The sequence below is a fragment of the Tachypleus tridentatus genome, unplaced genomic scaffold (genome assembly GCF_004210375.1).
Source record: "Tachypleus tridentatus isolate NWPU-2018 unplaced genomic scaffold, ASM421037v1 Hic_cluster_2, whole genome shotgun sequence".
Lineage (NCBI taxonomy): Eukaryota > Metazoa > Arthropoda > Merostomata > Xiphosura > Limulidae > Tachypleus > Tachypleus tridentatus.
The window spans coordinates 4008982-4027454 of NW_027467782.1; the positions used below are offsets into that span (position 1 = coordinate 4008982).

Below are 18473 nucleotides of genomic sequence, written 5' to 3' on the forward strand. Positions count from 1 at the left end.
TTAACAGTTAACAACTTTGATTTCATTAGGGTATTTGACATGAAGCCACTACATTAACTGTTAACAACTTTGATTTCAGTAAGGTATTTGTTGCGACATCTCTAAGTGAGATTAACAGTGGCTACCGTATTATGTTGGTTGGCGGTTTATGTAAATTTCTGTTTGTTAAACGGTGTGTTACCTGTGGATTATCGATTAATGTATATGTTTGAGAGACTGTCAGAAAAACCAACTTCAGTCATTAACTCTTTCACTGCAAAGTCCGACTGCAGTCGATCCTACGACTTTGTGACCTTTGCGACTATTGTCAAATTTTTATATTGTCTTTTTTATTCATTTTATTCATGGACTGTGTAACTAAAATATCACTCATACTTATTGTATTTTTTGAAATATAAACCTTGATCAAACATTTTTTACCGTTCTAATATCGAATAAAAGAAACTATTTAGAAGCACCATACTTTTGTTAGAAAGAGCACAGGCTTTCTTGTGGTAAGTCTTAGAGCTCACACCGCTAAAAACCGGTGGTGGGCACGGCACAGATAGCCCATTCTGTAGCTTTGTGCTTAAAAAAGAAACATAAAATAAATTTTATCTTAGTCTTTATCAGTACAAATTGTAGATAAACAGATATTTTATATGTAAACCCTAATACAATTTATACATTTTGGAGAAGACGAGAAATTTTCACCGTATGCTTTGTTCTAATAAAGCGATATTTCTGACATATAAAATTCATCATAATTTATATGTTTCTGATGCGTTTGTTTGTAGGTAAGTAGAAAGCTTTGCAATAGACTATTTGTGTTGTGCGCACAACGGTTAACAAAATTCGGTTTTTTTAGTTCACAGACGTATTGTTGAACAATTAAGGGTCCTGGCCTGGCTCGGTGGTTAAGGCGCTCGACCCATAATCTGAGGATCGTGGGTTCGAATCTCCGTCACACCAAATATGCTCGCCCTTTCAGCATCGGGGGCGAAATAATGTGACGGTCAATCTCACTATTCGTTGGTAAAAGAGTAGCTCAAGAGTTGGCGGTGGGTGGTGATGACTAGCTGCCTTCCCTTTAGTCTTGCACTGCTAAATTAGGGACGGCTAGCGCAGATAGCCCTCGTGTAGCTTTGCGCGAAATTAAACAAAAATGAAGGAAAAACTATCAGGTCATCCCATAAGTAATTTTCAAAAATGTAATACAGAAATTGTATTATCATTTTTGTCTTTGCAAAAGGCTTTAATGACTGAAATATGTAGTAAGACGTGTATAAAAATGTTCACACAAATTAAAGAAACTAACCCAACTCCACTTTTAGATCATTTATCAAATAAACCATTATGAAGATGGATGTGTCTGAGAAGCACATTAAGCATATAATGCTTTATGAATTTAAAAAAAAGACAACCGTGCAGCCGAAACTACACGAAATATTCAAGTTGTTTACGATGCGAAGCCTCTCAATGAAAGAAGATGTCGAAGGTGCTTTCAGAAGTTCAGATCAGGTGACTGCAATTTATGTGATGCGCCACGATCAGGTCATCTTATATAGTTTAACGATGACTTGTTGCTGGCTGCACTTGATGGAGACTGTGCTGTAACTGTTAAAGAACTGGCACAGAAGCTAATTTCAAACCATTCAACATTTCACCGTCATCTACAGCAGCTAGAAAACGTTTCAAAACTTGGCAAAAGGGTCACACATGATTTGAAAGAAGCCAACCTTAGAGCAAGAGTGGACATTTGCACTTCTCTGCACTCTCGTAAATGTAACTCACCTTTTTTGGACAGGTTAATGACTGGAGATAGAAAATTGATATTTTATAAAAATTGTTAAGTGCCGCAGACAATGGCTACGTGCAGGTCGACTGGCTAAAGCACAGCCCAAAATGGACCACCACCCTAGGAAAGTCTTGTTAATCTTTCGGTTGGATATTGTTTATGTGATTCACTTTGAATTGCTGCTATTAATGTAACGATTACATAAGACTTCTATTGTCAACAGTTAGAGCGCTCAAAGTTTGCACTGAAAGAAAGAGGCCTGCTTTGATCAGTTGTAAAGATGTTGTGTAACACCAGGATAATGCACGGCTTCATACAGCAAGGATCACATCTGTAAAGATTAAAGAGCTAGAGTGGAAAGATTTCCACAACTTCCTTATTCTCCAGACCTTTCCCCATCTGATTATCATCTATTCCGAAGTTTGCAGAACTATCTTGATGGAAAAGAGCTTGGAACACATGAAATTGTCAAAACTACCTTCTCTGCATTCTTTTCCTCCAAACCCTAATAATTCTATAGAAGTGGCATTCAGAAGCTTGTGAATCGTTGGCAGGAAGTAATTAATAATAAAGGAACATTACGTTTTCAATAAGAAAATATATATTTCAATTCTTCAACAGTTACCATTAGAATGTGAAACACTTATATGAAGAAAAATAAAAATGCAGCGACCTATTGGCTAAATAACATATTCTTAAGTTTTATGTTACTATTATCAACAAAAGGAAAATTATGGCTCTATAAATTCAACACTTTTGGGTTAACTCAAATAATCACAAACAAACCTTTTGCACGTGTTTATCCAGAGATGGCGCTTACCGACAACATAGGTTATATAATGAATCTTGAGCAATGCGAGTGACTGAGTTTCACTGAGCATTACACGGATAGTGTAGCACTGCTAACGATAAAACGTAGTCACCATGACAAAATACAAAGTTTTTGTTACTAGGCCTGACATATCGCAGGAAGTGAACGACATGTTGAGGAAGGTATGTGATGTTGAATTTTATAAAGAACCCAAAACAATACCACGTGAGGCGCTTATTAAGGGTATTCAGGGAAAGGATATTATTTACTGTTCAACAACAGATATAATCGACAGTGAAGTACTTGATGCAGCTGGACAGCAACTTAAAGTAATCGCGACCAATTCTGTCGGGTACGACCATATTGATATTAATGAATGCAGGAAACGCGACATCCTAGTAAGTAATACACCAGGGATACCAACTGATAGCGTTGCCGAATTAACAGTTGCTCTTATGCTGATAACTGGGAGACGACTGTTTGAAGCTTCAAACGCTATAAAAAATGGAGAGTGGGTACATATGTGGGAGCCTTATTGGATGTGTGGTGTAGGACTTAAAAATGCCACTGTGGGCATCGTGGGCATGGGAAAAATCGGTCAGGCTGTTGCCGAAAGAATTTTATCATTTAAGGTCAATAAAGTTGTCTACCATGATATACACAAACCTGTTGATGCTGTAGAAAGTATGGGAGCCCGCTATGTAGAATTTGAAGATCTTCTGAGGGAGTCGGACTTCGTTCTGTGAACGTGCAATCTGACAGATAAAACAACAGAACTGTTTACTGCTAAGCAGTTTAACCTGATGAAATCTACTGCTATATTTATCAACACGAGCAGAGGAAAAGTCGTCCAACATGATGACTTATACGATGCCTTAAAACATGGAAAGATCCGTGCTGCTGGTTTGGATGTCATGGTTCCTGAACCGATACCAAAAGATCACAGACTCACCACTCTTGGTCCTTCTACCCCACATAGGAACTGCAGAAGTAACAGTTAGACAAAATATGGCTAAACTCGCGGCAAGAAACGTCTTGTCGTATTGCGATGGGAAAGGTTTGATAACACCGATCCCAGAGTTAAAAGATGTTCAACACAAGGTGGATAAAAAAAAACTAGACTCACTCCAAATAGTTACGTCAAGTTTGGATAAGAATGTAAGACGGTTTCTGTATTATTATTTTAATAGCAAAAATACTGCCTCTCTAAATAAGAGTTGAATGTAATTATGTTGTTTGTTTTGTAAGTAGTTCGCTATTAACTAGTAACTAGCTCCCTTTCCTCTACTCTTACACTGCTAAATTAGGGACGTCCAATGTAAATAGCTCTCGAGTAGCTTCACGCGAAATTCCAAAAACATTCAAGCATCATGGACTTAATGACCAAGCACAATAAGCGTGGAAGTCTCCAAATCACAAGAACGGTTTAGGCCCACCTTGATAGACACTGTGTAACAGGTCGAGCACAAAATTATGTCTGTAGTTACTTTCAAATTGTTCCTGTCTACTCACTCTTTTCTTGGATATCTTCATGCTTTGACCTTCTCTGCCGAATCACAGGTGAAATCGTTCTATTTAAACTGAAAGATAAGCATTAAAAAGATGATAGCGGAAAAATAAAAAGTTGTCAGTTGTTTAATTACTGATTCTGAGAATGTGGCTTTATCGATATGTACTGAATTTACTCTGAACGGTTAGATCTTAGTACTAACTAGTATGGAAACTTGAGAACGTTATATTTCACTTCGAATTTTATCAATTAGCAAGTGAAAACTTGTTTCGAAATTCTATCAAAAAGATACGTCCAAAACCACCCTCTGTAGGAGTTACTGGATTGAAGTGACTTTTGCGATTCAACAAATTATAAAGACACCCCTTGGCTCCTGGGAGACGTGTTAATAACAGAAGAATATATCGAACTTCACTTTCTGCATGTTAACACGTTGGCTTGCAAGCTTATTTTACCGACACTTTTTAGGGTCCCATTAGTCATTTTACAATTACTTTTTTAGAAAGAGTGTATGTGTAGCCTTTGCGTCCAAGCCAATAAGTGGTCTTCTAAAAAAGAAAACAGAGAACGACTCACCGGTGGTTCGAGTGAGAGTCAATGTGTTAATAATATCTTGGAATACTATCTATAAAAATATAGATTATGGGATTTCGTCAAAAGGCACTGATATATAACTGAAACTCAATTATTTATAAATTCTCCTTTGGTTATTAATCTTTGCTTGTAGTTCATTCCTGAATTTGTTGATGTATGTTGTATATAAACCAGGCTATTTTTGCTTTCAGATGGTTAGTTAAAGTCAAACTGTTTTGTCTGTCTCTAGCCAAATAACATATAGGATGTAATCACACACACACACACACACACACACATATATACATACACTTAGTGGCACATGAAAATCTTGTTTTTCGTAGCGAATTGATATTGACACTGGAGGTGATCAGCTCACATGTATCCTACTTGGCATTGTGTATAATGTAAGACTTTTTTGTTGTTTTAATAACAGTTATCTAATGGTGAGAAGAGAAACCAAACTACTTTCAATCAGGATTTGATGAAGATAATGCGAAGTTACAATAATGAATTTATTCTTACGTTTTTAATATTTGGGTGAAAGTAATCTATGCTTATTTGCAGAAATTCATTGCTAATTCACCGATAACAAATACTTTGGCCAATTAACCTTTCTAACGAACAAACGCAGTAATTCTCACTGACTTGCATTGTACTAAAACATTTATTAACTCAATAATTCACTGATTCCGGAAGTTGTATTGTGCGTTTAGTTCTACACACGCCCCATCTCAAGGGAGAGGTGTCTACAGACTAAGAACACTAGAAATAGACTTTCGATACTTGTGGTGGGCTGACCACAGATGGCCCATTGTGCAGCTTTATGTTTATATACAAGCAAAGAAATTTCTATATACTATAGGAAGCACCCAGATTTTACCTTTCATTAAATTTTCTTTTTTGTTTCATCGTGATAAGTTTGTTTTGGAATTTCGCACAAAGCTACTCGAGGGCTATCTGTGCTAGCCGTCCCTAATTTAGCAATGTAAGACTAGAGGGAAGGCAGCTAGTCATCACCACCCACCGCCAACTCTTGGGCTACTCTTTTACCAACGAATAGTGGGATTGACCGCCACATTATGCGCCCCCACGGCTGGGAGAGCGAACATATTTAGCGCGACGCGGGCGCGAACCCGCGACCCTCGCATTACGAGTCGCACGCCTTACGCGCTTGGCCATGCCAATGCGAATAATAATTTAGCAACTTACATAAAATACGCCGAAAAGTTATCAATTTGATTTATTTTTGCCAGTTTAATTAGCTAAAACAGACATAAAACTACCGAAAAATGTCTTTCATTGTAATAACATGGACGAATATGAATCTTGTGGTTGTTACAAAACCCAATTCGCAATGTGCGGGTCGTGGGTCCGATTCTTTCTCACTGAACCCGCTCACTCTTTCAGCCGTGGGAGTGTTATAATATAACGGTTAACCCCGCTATTCGTTGGTAAAGAGTAGTCCAAGAGTTAGAGGCGGGAGGTGTTGAATAGCTGCTTTCTCCCTAGTTCATCATTGCTATATTAAGATCGGTTAATCCAAATAGCTCTTGTGTAGCTTGGCGCGAAATTCAGAACAAACCAACATAAACTGAATATAAATCCAAGGGTGCGAGGTAGCGCTGTTTTAGAGCCATGTAAAAAATCCGAAATGTACATCATTAATATAGGCGTGCTTCTAAGCTTTTCGATCTAAGCGATAGTTCGTATCAGTTAGTAGATTTAACTATACATGCAAGTATCGTGGCAACAAGATTAGTCTGTGTTTGCATGTTTACAGCTTTGAGGTTCACGTAATCAGAGATTACCGATTTGGAAATTGCACAGTCCACATAAGTGGTTGCAAAAATCTTCCCCCCTTCCCCATTGGGTGTGAAAAATCTACGCCTTTGGTTACGAGGTTACAAAAATTATCTTTAGGCTAATAGCTCAAGTCTTGAATCGATATCCCAGAACAATTCTCATCCTACAGTCCTTCAATAATAATAACCGTTATATCAGACTTAATCAAAACCTTGAGAAAGAGTTCAGTTAATGTCAAGGAAATATTTGAAAAGTCGACACACACGGTTCACTACTTTTCATCAAGTTTCATATTAAATCTCACGTGATATAAAAGTACGTGCTACGTTACCTCGTACTTTAGTAACGAAACTGTGATCAAGTTACGTTGTTTAAAGATCATTAAGAGTACGCGCTACGTTATCCCTTACTTTAGTAACGAAACTGTGATCAAGTTACGTTGTTTAAAAGGGGAGAAATGAAAACTTCAAAAAACTAGAAAGTTATTTCACAACAAAAACATACTTTATAAAAGTACTAATCAGTCATATTTATTTACCTACTTTAATGTGAATGTCACAATACTGCATACAGCAAGGAAAAGAAATCTCTTAGCACCTCAGTTTGTTTTCCCTTAGCTCGTTTAAACTTAACACTTATGTTGTTGTTTTTTTATGTGCTTTCCTTTACATGGTTACATACGTACTCACACTTATAATTAATCACTGTTGCATCAGGCCTTTTTTTTAACTATGTTCTTTATTTATTTGTACTACCATTAGGAAGTAGATTTATGTTGAAATTCAAAACAATATTTGTGACCCAGGTTTACAACTTTGTAGAATGAATGGTAAACAGCAATGAATAAGGAAAAAAAAATAAACTATTTTGTTATCATTAAATGAACTTTACTTGGCCTTCTTTTCCCAAATAAATTTTATAAAATATTTTCAATGAAACACACATCAAAACATTTGTGTGAAACGTAAAATTATTTTGGTACTTGGTAAGATTATTTGGGAATGAAGCTTATAAGACTGCACTTAAATTGAAAACTCTTATGACATTCTTCATAAATATTCATTAGTATGTGTGTGTTCTTATAGCAAAGCTACATCGGGCTAGCTGCTGAGCCCACCGTAGAGAATCGAACCTCTGATTTTATCGTTGTAAATCCGTAGACGTACCGCAGAACTAGCGGGGGGGGCTATTCACTAGTAATATCCAGAGGATGTATCAAAGAAACAATAAAAATATATAAAATAAAAAAATCCAAGTTGTGATGATTGAACAGATATCTTTTTGCCGTTGGGCAAAGTTGAGAAGAATGAATAGCTAACAGACGTACGCAGGCTCTATTATCAGTGGAAACACCCAATAATTAATGCATGGAATGAAGCAAACTTTATAAAAGGATCACATCAGGAACAGAAATTTCTGAATATGGGGTTAAAAATGATAAAAATCTGAGCACTTTCGAAAGATGGACTCGTTTTTTTCAGGATCAGCCTTTCGAAAGCACTCAGGTTACAAGACTTTTTGAACACGTGTTTTTCTGACATTTATAAACATGTCATGAAGTATTTACATGAGGTATGAAACATACGTCAGCAAACATTGGAAATGGTCTAACTGCTCACAACCATTAAGAATACAACCATATATTAATTGATTACACACAAAAAAGTAAGTACATGAATGTGCCAAAGGATATCGCTGGAGACATTGATGCTATATTCGTTTTATGAAACAAATTGAAACTGATCTATATATTGATTATATTGCTATGCTCGGTAACAAATCACTCACCCCTCCTAAGAGTAAATTTGACACTGTTTATGAAGTTATACGCTTCGTCGTCTCAAGGGATTGGTTAGTTGTAGGTTTATGCCATAAAGACAACGTTGAAACCACAATGTTTTGGAATGTTGGAATAAGAAATACTATTTGTGTGTTATAGATAAAAATACAACAGAAAAGATGTTCCTTTATTTGAAACAACAGTCAGACTACGGGAGAATCTGAAGACACTGATACCATAGGGTAGCGGATTTAAGGTTTGTTGGCCCAGAAAATGATAATTTTTTGTGGGCCTTACATCCCATGTAATTTTACATATAATAAATTTATCAATGAGCCCCCCATTAAAACCATGGGCCCTGGGACTAAGTCCCCTGTAGCCCCAACCTAAATACGTCATTGATAGCATGCATACTTAAGAAAAAAAAGTGTAGATACACAGGTGTTCTAAGTAATGATAACCAAAGTTGGGATCATTTATAATGTGTGCGAACATAATGGATTTCATAGTTTTTGTCTTTCAGAGAATCTCCAACACATTTCTCAAGTACATACAGTCTCTTACTTAAGTTGGCCAATGGACTCGTGGTGGGGAAAACAAAGTTTAATAATAAAGATGACAATTAACAAAACATAAAATATTTTTATTTAGTTTTAAGAATTTTGGAACATACTTACTCCATCATCTGGAAGAAAATTGGAAAAATAATATATGTTGACTAATGATACAGTATTGTCAAACACTAATTTACTGACATGGTAGACAGAAAGAAAATAGATTATGCTAATATGATATTCTATTAATAAAACCGTACGTTTCTCACCAGAAGGTAGAGGGTAAAAAGACTAAAGAACTTGTTTTTACTCTCCAAATACACAAATTTGCGAATACACTCCAGCAACATGAATTAAAATACCTTAATAAATGTTTAATTTGTACTAATTTAGCATTCCTGAAAGTAAAGTTACAGTAAACCCAATCAACCAATATACGTTGTGATGTAACTTAAGAAAGATTAGATCATGATTCAAATTTAACTTTTTGAGTGCAATTAAACTTTCGGCGAGTTCTCGAAAAGTGTCAATTAACTTTTAAATCAAGTATACCAAAACTGGGGCCTTTTTTTAAAGTCCTTTTTGAATATCATAATCCACTAGCTGCATTTTGGCTCCGTTATATACACACATACGGTGCTATGGTGGGAAATTAAAAGACGCGAAATATTTAGCACTTTATCAAATAGTTTTAAGTCTAAGAAGCTGTATATGGCGTTAAGAGAAGAGCACTCTTTTGTTACGAGTAAACTTTCTTTCACACGAAGTTCAAGGTCTGAAGATTCCGTGATATTGATAAAGAAATTGCGTGACCCAAGGTTTCGACATATGAACAAATAGATGAGTGTCTGGGTTAAATAGTGGACGGCCATTTCATTACAATACTCCTCACAAACTAGTTTTTTAAGTGGTGTTTTGTCTTGACAATGTATGAAACATTACAGTCCCTAATACAATGAATAATTTGTAACTTTCTCAAAATATTGAAGTTTTACAGCTAACAGAATTGTAGAGTTAGCAGTTTTAAATATGAAAAATTATAGTTATTGGAACTAACTCTCATTTTTCTAAATTACCGTTAGAACTACGAATGTTTGTTTGTTTGTTTGTTTGTTTTGGAATTTCGCACAAAGCTACTCGAGGGCTATCTGTGCTAGCCGTCCCTAATTTAGCAGTGTAAGACTAGAGGGAAGACAACTAGTCATCACCACCCACCGCGAACTCTTGGGCTACTCTTTTACCAAAGAATAGTGGAATTGACCATCACTTTATAATGCCCCCACAGCTGAAAGGGTGAGCATATTTGTGCAACTGGGATTCAAACCCGTGACCATCAGGTTACAAGTCGATCGCCTTAACCCACCTGGCCATGTTGGGCCCTGTCTTCAGTTAATAACGCTAAAACTTACTGTTTGTCTGGGTGTTGAAACATTTCCTTCAGCCTTGTTTAATATACATTTTTAAAACTTTTTTCAATATGTTATTTGTGTAGCTTTAATTTAAGACAATAATCAGCTTGGTTGTTTTTAGAAAAAATTCCTTCAAAGTAAAACATGATGTATTTTTATATATTTAAAAACGGCTGGTATGGGTTGAGAAGATTTTTATGTAGAGGGGCAAACAACGTTTTGACCTTCTTATGTCTCTGTCAGGTTCACAAAGAAAGAAAGAGATAACTGACCGATAGCTGACCACATGTTTGAAGGGGTTTGTGTAATTGAGTGTACGAATGTAGAGGGTGTGCTTGATGTTTGATTATATTTATTAATATAGTTTATGTATAAAGGTATTCCTTTGTATTGGTATTCATGTTGTTCTTGTATACAGTAATGTTAATCCTAAAAAGAATGGCAATATTTTTCATATATGCTTCCACGTTGTTGTTGTTTTTTTCGACTCTGTACCATGGTACATTTCCTGGTGAACTTCCTTTTATTCTGCCAGTTACTCAACAGAAAACTTGTAAATACCACATTTCATCACATTCTCTAAGTTATTATTATTGACATTAGGTGGTGAATTACATGTTTTTCTTTTATTGTCATTGGAACTAACTCTCATTTTTCCTAATTACCATTAGAACTACGAATGAGCACAAAAGTTTCGTTAATGCACAAAATGAATTTGGTTTGTTTGTTTGTTTTGCGCGACGGGGATGCGAACCCGCGACCTTCCGATTACGAGTCGCACGCCTTAACGCGCTTGGCCATGCCGGGCAATAAATTTGGAATTAAAGACGTAGTACATAACTTTTACTTAAAATCAGCACTTAAATACGTTTCAAATATTGAGGCCAAAAAGTCAAATAACTAAAACATTACCCACCATGCTTCACTAACATGCTTTTTAAGTGGCAGTTTTCAAGTCGCAAAACTGAACACAGTAAAACAGAAACATATCTTTATGTACAAGAACTCTTCTGAACCTAACATGATTACATCAGTAAAATGATCTTCTCCTTCATATGAACATGATCGCAGAAAATGATCTGATTACTCGCGTGGGCTATAAGTTGGGAACCAAATCCCTGGTTTAATTTTTTTTTTAAATTCACTCTTCACATTTTCTCTGTCTAAATCATGCAAAGAGTATTATTTTGTATCATAGTAGGTCAGTGTGATAAATAAATGAAACCTTTATTAAAGTGAAGGGAGATCATATTTTTATGATAAATAAAATACCTTGTTAAAGGACCAAATAGAGCAAGACTAATTCCAAGAAAGGAATATGATAAGTTGAGAATATTTCTGTGATGTAGCTTTCTGTGTCCAAAGGTCAGTATTGATGTAAAATGATGACGTAAAATTATATAAATAGTTAATTAAGCAATGAATACTCTCTTATCCACTAAGTGACATGAATTATTTTAACTCGGTGAAGCTCTGATATTAGCAGTTGCTGGATATTTGTTTTTAGTTTACTTATGGCTCAGTTACAGTTCTTGACTAAAGAATCTAGTATAAAGTTATTAAGCATGTATGTTGCTTTTTTTTCTTTTCTGGAGCTAATGATAGTTTATAAAAATTGTGCAGTCAGTGCTGCATTTTTTTAAATCTAAATTAAAATTTTCATTGTGTGCATTAATTATGGCATAATGACCAAAATAAAAATATATGTTGTGCAATATGATAATCAGTAAATATAATTAGAAAAATATTATTTAGTTTATATGCAAAAACGGCTCGTTTGGGTTGAGAAAATATTTTACATAGAAGTGCGAACAACGTTTGCAAACAAAGTTTTACACTTAAAAGTTAAACCAAACACATATTTACAGTTAAAACTATAAGAAAACATCTTTTTACACTTAAAACTAAAACCAAAAACCTTTTTACACTTAAAACTAAAACCAAAAACCTTTTTACACTTAAAACCAAAACCAAACACCTCTTTACACGTAAAACTACAACAAAACATCTTTTTACATGTAAAACTAAAACCAAACACCTTTTTACACTTAAAACTAAAACCAAACACCTTTTTACATTTAAAACTATAACCAATCACCTTTTTACACTTAAAACTATAACAAAACATCTTTTACAGATAAAACTAAAACCAAACAATGTTTTACATTTAAAACTAAAATCAAACACTTCTTTACACTTAAAACTAAAACCAAAATCTTTTTAAACTTAAAACTAAAACCAAACACCTTTTTACACGTAAAACTACAACAAAACATCTTTTTACACGTAAAACTAAAACCAAACAACTTTTTACACTTAAAACTACAAGAAAACAATGTTTTACACTTAAAACTACAACCAAACACCTTTTTACATTTAAAACTATAACCAATCACCTTTTTACACATAAAACTAAAACCAAACAATGTTTTACATTTAAAACTAAAATCAAACACCTCTTTACACTTAAAAGTATAACAAAACATCTTTTTACACTTAAAACTAAAACCAAAAACCTTTTTACACTTAAAACTAAAACCAAACAATTTTTTACACGTAAAACTACAACAAAACATCTTTTTACACGTAAAACTAAAACCAAACAACTTTTTACACTTAAAACTAAAACCAAACACCTTTTTACACTTAAAACTAAAACCAAACACCTTTTTACATTTAAAACTATAACCAATCACCTTTTTACACTTAAAACTATAACAACACATCTTTTACACATAAAACTAAAACCAAACAATGTTTTACATTTAAAACTAAAATCAAACACCTCTTTACACTTAAAGGTATAACAAAACATCTTTTTTACACTTTAAAGAAAAACCAAACTCCTTTTTACACTTAAAACTCAAACCAAACACCTTTTTACAGTTAAACTCAAACCAAACACCTTTTTACAGTTAAACTCAAACCAAACACCTTTATACACTTTAATACCAGACTTTTAGAGTTATAAGTGTTCGTTCGTATTACTGGGCTCCACCAGATGTCCTTAATCTATGGGTGCCTTTGTATTTAAAATTCGAATATTTTAGTATTTGTTTCCAAGGAGTTTAACATCGAGATAGCGCTGCGAAATTCATCATTATCGATTTGAACTAAAGCGCAAAAACAATACAAACATGACAGTATTGATGCTTCATAAAAAGTAAAATAAAACACATTTTGACTTTATGTGGTGCGTAAATGAGTCCAATGTTTTTAATTAGAAAGTTTCTAGCTAGCATAAATGTAAACTTGTTAGAGAATTTCTACTGTTTAAAATTTTGGCATGACGAAAGGGATGTTTGATCATCAGATAAGATACATCAAAGTTTTATAGTTATCCAAGCAAAGAAAATTTTGCTAATGCCGGTTTGTTAAACAGCTAAAGAAAATAAGCAAATATAAATGTCCCGCATGGCCAGGTGGTTAAGGTGCTCGGCTCGTAATCCGAAGGTCGTGGGTTCGAATCCCCGTCACTTCGAACATGCTCGCCCTTTCAGCCGTGGGAGCATTATAATGTGACGGTCAATACCACTATTCGTTGGCAGAAAGAATAGCTCAAGAGTTGGCGGTGGGTGGTGATGACTAGCTGCCTTCCCTCTAGTCTTACACTACTAAATTAGGGACGGCTAGGTGCAGTGGGCTAACAACCGACTCACTTAAAAAGAAGTTGTAGTATATGAAGGATGAAAGTACTCACATTATGCCTCATACGTATATATGTCTCTCTACTACGAAACAAACAGAGTAAATAGAGTACAACAATTTCCTAGGCCATAAAGTATAGTACGACGCATACCCACACAGCTGTTGGGTTCGACCCCACTGAAAACGTTAATTAAAAGAACTTCTTAATATATGATTTGCTACTAAAGAACACAGTTGTGTTAACTAAATTTATAGGCCAATTCCTGTTTCACAAACCTTTTTAATTGTCTAAAGTTCCAGGTTATTTGATAAAAATCATTTTAGTTGTTTTATTATTTACTTCTTGTTATTAAAGTCAAGTTGTACATAAATTATTTATCTATTGAAAACACTATATGGGTTACATCATATATCTAAACTGCTCTGACATCCAGTGAAATGTGAATTACAGTCAGTAAATAAGATTAGTAATTATTAGAACATGAGCTGTGAAGTTATTGTGTGCACATTTGTTATTTCTTTTATTTCTACAAATAACTTTAATAATATGATAAAAGTATAATGTTATTATATTTTAATTACAATTTAATGTTTATTTGTCTTTCTGAATTATTTACTATAATATATGAAATATGCTATTAAGCGCAATCTACATTACATAAACTAATTATGTAAAATCGTACTAGTTGAAGTATAATATTTATAATTGGTTAAAGATGTAATACTGAAGACATTTTACAATGTTCTTCATTGTGACCAACACTTGTTTTAAAAAGTAAAGTTTTCTTTCATTGTTTCATGTTTAACTATATGGTGTAAGTAAGCAACATTGACCACGATATAATATTTCACATTGTTCGTATGTCATTTGAATAAATGGGAAGAGAAACACAGTGTTCTAATTAGTAGTTTTAAAATATAAAACACATTATTATACTTGTGTTGTGAATTGTTTGTATATTTCTTTTATCAGCCAGTAATTAAAATACCACTGGGCTTGTTATTTGAACAATAAACAGATATGCGAGGAATGTGAGAAAAGTATTACCTCTCGTCTATTGTTGACTTTGTTCTTTCGAGGACTAGCCTGCAATGTGAGAAAGACACAGATGAACTGTGCAAAGAGATGGGTCAATATGCAAATAATTAAACGTATTAAAAGATAGAAATAAATACATTTTCATAATATCTTATTATAAATGGAGCTGAAAGTTCATTCTAAATCCCATATCTAAAGGTTTTCTTGATAATTTGTATAGTAAATCTACTTACACTTATGAAATACTATTCAGTAGTGGTATAGATATGTCTCGTATACAATAATTTTTTAAAAATAAATTTTTGATATAATTAGATTATGAAACATTAAAGTTTTTAATATAATTGTAAAATGAGAAAATGATCATGGATGCATAACAAAAATATTCACCCCTGGATATTAATTACTAAAACAGTGATTTGTTTTTGTTTTTAAATTTCGCGCAAAGCTACATGAGGATTATCTGTGCTAGCCGTCCTAATTTAACAGTGTAAGGCTAGAGGGAAGGCAACTAGTCACCATCGCTGACCGCCAACTCTTGGGCTACTCTTTTACCAACGAATAGTGGGATTGACCTTCACATTATAACGCCCACATAGCTGAAAGGTCGAGCATGTTTGGTGTGACGGGGATTCGACCCCGCCACTCTCGGGATTACCTTAACCACTTGGCCATACCGGGCCTAAGCGATTACTGTGTGTGTTTTTTTCTTATAGCAAAGCCACATCGGGCTATCTGCTGATCCCACCGAGGGGAATCGAACCCCTGATTTTAGCATTGTAAATCCGTAAACATACCGCTGTATTAGCGGGGGACAAAAGAGAAACAGATAAGGTGAGTACTTTCTCCATCTTTTTACTGTGGGTTAAAGTATACCCACGACATTCACTAAAAATATACCACTGTTTGTCCTGTTTCTTCCCTCTCCCCCAACACCCGGAGATACATCAAGTCAGATTATCGCCCGGAATTGTTACCGGTGGAACAATGGTAAATTTAAAGACTTACAATGCTATAATTACGGATTAGATTCCTGGTGTTAGGCACAGCATATCACTCACTGTGATTTTGCTCTGTAACAAAAAGCAACAAGTACTTCTAAAGCGTATGTGTTATTTTTAAAACCCAGTAACAGGTATGAGCAAATCCTTCATTAAACCACGTGCAACAGAGGGCGGTGCATGCGTTTTCTGAAGAATTGAGATCTGAAATTAAAAATATGAACTTCATTACAACATTTAATTTTGTTTTCCCACGTATGATGAACAATGTCACCTAAGCCTACTGGATTTTGGGTCTGATTTTAACAGACCCAATCTGTCTTCCCTCTAGTCTTACACTGCTAAATTAGGGACGGCTAGCGCAGATAGCCCTCGAGTACCTTTGCGCGAAATTCAAGACAAACTAAACAAACAAACCAGTAATCCCGTCCATGCGTTCGAGTGACAGCCTGACATTATATACTTCCAATTGCTGAAACCCATGATTGACAGAGAAAAATTATTTTACTAAGAACGATAACTCTAGTGACCACACTAACATTCTCGTAACCAATCACACCTACAATACGGTATTTTTAGAAACCTATCACAGATGGCAGTAACTCCTACATTTAGCCACACGACGCCCGTGTAGCGACGCCATATGATCGTTCATATTGAATTATTTTATTAAGTATGTGACCACTGTGATGGATTTACTAACACATATCTGATATCACAATAAACAATTCAAAGATGTATAAAAGGAGGGAAAGAAAGAAAAATAAATCCAGATGAAATGTTGGGTAATCAGTAAAGCCGCCCAATAGCCAGACACAATCGAAGTGGAGAAGTCTTTATTTAACAACTGGGTGAATAATAGGGAAAGATGAGAAGTGCAGAAACAATGAGAAAGAGACAAAATTCAAATGATAATCAAAAGATTATCTGTGGTAATAGACATGGACAGAGGCTTGATGAATCAGGAAAGGAAAAATGTAACACATTCAACCAGAGACTGGGCTGAGACAATGGAACTGACTAAAGCCATACATGTAGGTTTGAAGTGTTGACACCCACAAAATGAGGGGCCACTCCATGAGGAGAAACTTGGGAGAATATAATCAATTTAAAACCAAATTTAGGGAGCCAGGAAAATGTAAAGCTACAATCATAATGTGGTGACCATGAGCACAGAGACCTGGAATTGGTACCACTGGCTCTATGATATAAGTGACTACTTTGAAGATGTTGTATTGAACCATAACAACCACCATCCCAGCAGAAGTAGAGGGAAGTGGGACAAAGCTTAAGAACCTCAATAAAGGTGGTATGGAGTGAACACTCCATGGTAGACCAGAGATTGGCAGGTGATGGATGTGTGAATTATTCATTCCAAACGTGAAGATGAATGAGGAAGCTAAACTTTACTGAGGTGGAAAAGAAGAACTAATCACTGAATGAGGTATTGAGAAGGGTAAGAAGAGACTTCTCTCCATCATTAGGAATCCTATTCAATAGTGCATCTTGTTAGAGCAGAGTAGTGTGGTCTCTGGACTTCAAATGGATGGAAGCAAGCAGGAGCCAATAATCCACAGAATGAAGTGTGCAGAGACTCAGAGTCATAAAAAAGTTTGTACCTCCACACAACTTAGAGCCAAGGTTAGTCTGAATGGTAGGGTCTTGAATTTGAGAATTGGACTTAAAGTTGCAAACAGCTATCAATAAAGTGGACACCATGGGGCAGAACAATAAAGTGTAGATTACTGGGATTAAATTAGGTTTCTGGTATCACAGGTTTCTATTCGGTTTCTGTCACGTTGAAGTAGCCAAAATCAAGTTTAGCCATGGGAAATAAATGAATACATAACAAGTCGAAAGATTTGAAGTCCCACTGATGAAAATTAGGATAATAAGATATACAGTTAACAATAATGAAAAACAATCAGACAGAATAACTGAAATATTACAAGTAGTAAAGCTGTGTAACGTAGAAACTATTAAAGCATAATTAGTTAACAAAATACTGATAAATATCTTATGGGCAAACCATCTAATTGTATCTAGCCCACAAAGTATGGAATAATAAAGAATGTGCAAATTGACCAGAATTACCTTTAAAAAACACATTAATAATTAATGTCTAACTTAACAGATATCTAAATTAACAAGGACAATGAAGGACACATAATTAAGTCCTGCACTTCTAAAAATTAGGATTATAATAGTAATAGTAATGAACATCCAAGACAATTAAGTTTACCCAGAAAAAACAAAGCAGCAATCAGTAACTAACTTTCAATTCATCTAAAGTAACTCAGATGACAGAGGACATAAATATCTAACTTACCAAAGTATGAGCACTGGTGACAGGAAATATATAATTTCCCCATGTTTGAATAAGGACAAAGCTATAAGCAGGGCATCTTAACTGTGGATATATCAACTCTGTGTATGTTGACAAACTGGAAGAACTGGAAATAACAGGAAGAAAGGAGGGAAAGAACAATTTTCCACCAAAGTGAATGAAATGACACTGGTGGAAGATGTCAGAAAAACTGTCCAAATTTATTTATCACTGGTTGT

At 34.8% G+C, this 18473-nt stretch overlaps 1 pseudogene across 1 annotated transcript in view; it reads left to right on the plus strand.

Annotated features, from left to right (window-relative positions):
• Nucleotides 1-2589: 2589 nt before the first annotated feature.
• Nucleotides 2590-18473, plus strand: part of LOC143243161 (glyoxylate reductase/hydroxypyruvate reductase-like) — a 47364-nt pseudogene continuing 31480 nt past the window's right edge. Inside the window, exon 1 of the transcript XR_013024089.1 lies at nucleotides 2590-3746. The product of XR_013024089.1 is annotated as a glyoxylate reductase/hydroxypyruvate reductase-like (transcript). The remainder of the gene's footprint in view (nucleotides 3747-18473) is intronic.